The sequence below is a fragment of the Myotis lucifugus genome, unplaced genomic scaffold (genome assembly GCF_000147115.1).
Source record: "Myotis lucifugus unplaced genomic scaffold, Myoluc2.0 scaffold_2923, whole genome shotgun sequence".
NCBI classification, from domain to species: domain Eukaryota; kingdom Metazoa; phylum Chordata; class Mammalia; order Chiroptera; family Vespertilionidae; genus Myotis; species Myotis lucifugus.
Window position 1 is genome coordinate 15,069 of NW_005873971.1, and position 3,534 is coordinate 18,602.

A 3,534-nucleotide genomic window follows, 5' to 3' on the forward strand; every position below is an offset into this window, starting at 1 on the left:
TTTTGCAGATCATAGTTAGATGTCATTTGCTGCTGTTAGAACTGGGATATTATTTTAGGATGTTTGCCAAACTCCCTTAGCCTTTGCATGTCCTTGAGGCCGAGGCTGAAACATGCACATGGACACGGCACCCAGCAGGTGATGGAGATAAGGGAGGGGCTGGGTGGCTGCCAGTGAGCTGGAGGCACCTGCTCTTTCTCAGAGACCAGCTGCTCCTCCCCACCAGCCAGCTGTGGCCATGGGAGGGCGCTGGCCATCTCTGCTGGAACCTCCTGTTTTTTTCAAAAGAAGGAGGAGACTTGCTTTTATGTGACATTCCTGTATTTGTAGATGTTTTTTGGAGATCTTGGCAACGAACAGCTGGTTGAAGCCCAGGGGCTTCCCGACTTGATTTGTATCTAAGGTCCAAAGCAGTTTGCAGGAGTTTCTTTGCTAGTTAAAAACAAACACACACACACACACACACACACACCAACAAAAATACCAGCAATAGACTTGTGATAGACTTGTGAGAATAGATGAGAGACCTGTTTCTTTGTTTTCTCTTATAGGGGATACCTCCTAAAGCACAAAATGTTACAGGTAAGATGAATTTGTTCTGATTTGGGACAATACTGGGTATCTTTACCTGCCATTCCTTAGCAAACAGGTTCCACCCCTCCCTCCTTGTGTCCTGTGCTTTCCCACCTCTACAACTTGGTACTCAGGAGCCTCAACTTCCCCTTTCACTCATTCTTCAAGGCCAACCTGCAGAGCCCTCTCCTCCCTGAAACTTTTCCCAATATGCCAGTCATATCTGATTTCTCCCTTCCTTGATCCCCATGGTACTGTGCATTTTTTATTTGAAATTGATCTACTGCTTTCCTGTTGAGTGCTTCGGGCATTCATAATTTCCTCACCTCTGTATCGCCACGACAGAGAAGAGACAGGGCTGGCGAGTTTCCTTGTTCCAGCCTCACATTGCACCGTATTCGTCTCCACGAGAGCGGGTGCCTGCTTTGCTCCTCTACACACCTCGCACAATGTCTAGTGCAGTGGCAGATGCCCCTACTGTGCCTATTGGTTGAATTTAGGAAGGAATTTCCGAGTAATTGACAAACTGTTATTATTAATTGAGCCAAGCTTTTGGAGGAAGGAAATAACAATAGATGCTTCTTCCTTCCTCCCTGACAGTGGTGTGTTGGGAGGCATGAGCCTACTTTGCTCTCTAAAGAGCAATCAAATAAAACCAGGGAGAAAAGGACCTCAAATCAAACGAGTCCACTTGCAGCCAGGGAGACGCTTGCTCAGGACCTGACCTTCCAACTGCTCATGACTGTGCAGGGGGACTGGGCACAGAGGGGCCAGGCAGAGTGTCTTGTCTCTCTTAGAGTGAGTCCTTCAAGCACCCCTCTCTTGCCCATGTGATAACGTTGAGCGTCCATGTGTCACCTGGGGCTGGAGCATCCTTTGAAATCTAGCGCTACTGTGGGATCTAGAAGAACTGACGGAGAACTGGAGGAGACCTGGACCTAAATGGGTGGATTTAGAATCCAGCCCTTGCTCTGTGGATGCTGGGGTTATTCCTTTAAAGTTTGAGAGTTTTTCCAGTAGTGGCTTTTGTAAAAGCCACGAGGACCTGGGCTCAGTTATTTCTGTGGGGATGTGTCATTCTATTGTACTTGATGTTTCGTTATGTATATTAAGCTATGTTATCTTATTTCCAACAGGGCATTTTTCCTAAGTCCTTTATCCACATCAAGGAAGTGACCATTGAAAAAAGAAGGTACTTGCCATTCTTCACTAGGCTTGGCCTTCGGTGGCTTATGGGGTGTCTCTGTCCTGTCTTCTTTGAAAGCATGACTTGGTGGATGTGATCCGTCTTTTTCGTGCCTGTGTTTATTTGTGTGGCTCCTTTCCCTCATCTAATCCAAATTGATTCCTGCTCAGGTCTGATTCTGAGTGGGTATCAGTAAGTTTGAGAATCAGACTTTTCATTGGCAACTGCCTTTGGACTGTACTAATTAAATTAACCGTGAATAATGAGCTTGAAGGGCCCACCCCAGTGAAGGAGGACATTAAAAGAGAAGCCTCTTGCATTTGCATAATGTAATTGGTGTGGCTGTTGGAGGGGACAGCAAATTCACAGCAAGGACCCTCTCAGCAACTGCAGCTTCATGCAAATTGGCCAGCATTTTGTCTTGTTAGCACCTGGGTCCCAATTTCACACCGCTTTCTCTCCTGCCTTAAATAGAAATATTGAGAACATCATTCCTGCAGAAATTCCTCTGGCACAAGAAGTGACAACGACGCTTTGGGAATGGGGCAGCATCTGGAAACAGCTCTACGTGGTGAGACTCCAAGCCCCGTCCCCAGGGATGGGCGCTCCTTGCAGTCTTTGTTTGGTTGAAATGTGGAATTTAGCCTTGAACAGGGCAAGGGGGCTTTACTGATATAGTAGGACACAGTGTACGAGGACATCAAGGCCCAGAGGGGTTCGGTGACTTTCTCAAGGCCACACAGCCAGTTAGTGATGGAGTCATAATAAATGGGGGTCTGGCGTGATCCTTTTATAAACGAATGCAAACATTTTCAAACTTGAGTGTCTTAAAGAATCACCTTGAGAGCTCTTACGATCTAAAGCTTACTTCAGTGGGGCTCTGCCGTTGTAATAAACTCAGGGGATTTTGATTTCCTGGTCTGCTTACAACACCTTCAGAAACACTGTTCTCGTATGTTAATTAACTAGTGGCTGCTGTCCTCAGATCTATGAGGAAACTCTGACCCTGGAAAAACAAAGAGCGCATTTTGCATCTGTTCTCCCTGTACTGAATCGAATCTAATTTGAAGTCCTCCTTTGATGTTTCTGAAGTTCTAATGAAAGCAATTAGCTAAGAAAACCATTAAGCTGCGAGTGAAAATGTCAACCACGGCTCCACGCATATTTGTTACAGCACCTGCACAGCTGCTGCCGTACACACATGGTTTGCAGACTTACTTTTACAGTCATAAATGTTGACTCCCACGTGGATATTTCATAATTTATGGTCTTCGATACCTCCAGTTCCGTAAGTTCCCCGACAGTTGTTAGGAAAGTATGGGGGACCGACAGTAGACTTGAGGCTCACGTGGATCATTATTCATCTCCACTACCCTTTTGAACATGTCTCTTCCAATAGACACACCAAATCTATAGCTACATATGGAACAATTTCCTTTGACAAAAACAAACACCTAAAAACTGGCAGAGCAATTCCTTCATATCTGCCAATCAAGAGGAAACCCACATTGGAGCAGGTAAGAAACGCTGAGACATAATCTCACAAACTCTTCCATGGAACAGTGACCCACAATTGGCAGAAAACTGGAAACCAGGAGCTTCTCCATGAGGGGCAAAGGGTTCATACCCAACATTGGGCAACCTAACTTTTAACCTTTTGCACTCCAACGTCGAGGCTGAATCGACAGACCAGGCGCTAGTAGCAGGTCCAACATCGAGTTGGTGATTGAGCTAATTGGCAATTTCCGCCAGGGAACTACTGCAACCAAGAGAGG

General features: G+C 46.0%; 1 long non-coding RNA gene across 1 annotated transcript; it reads left to right on the forward strand.

Annotated features, from left to right (window-relative positions):
• Window positions 1-546: 546 nt before the first annotated feature.
• Window positions 547-2,362, forward strand: LOC102439861. The gene is made up of 3 exons (XR_002827720.1): window positions 547-582; window positions 1,710-1,765; window positions 2,234-2,362. It is a non-coding gene; the product is annotated as an uncharacterized LOC102439861 (long non-coding RNA).
• Window positions 2,363-3,534: the final 1,172 nt, after the last annotated feature.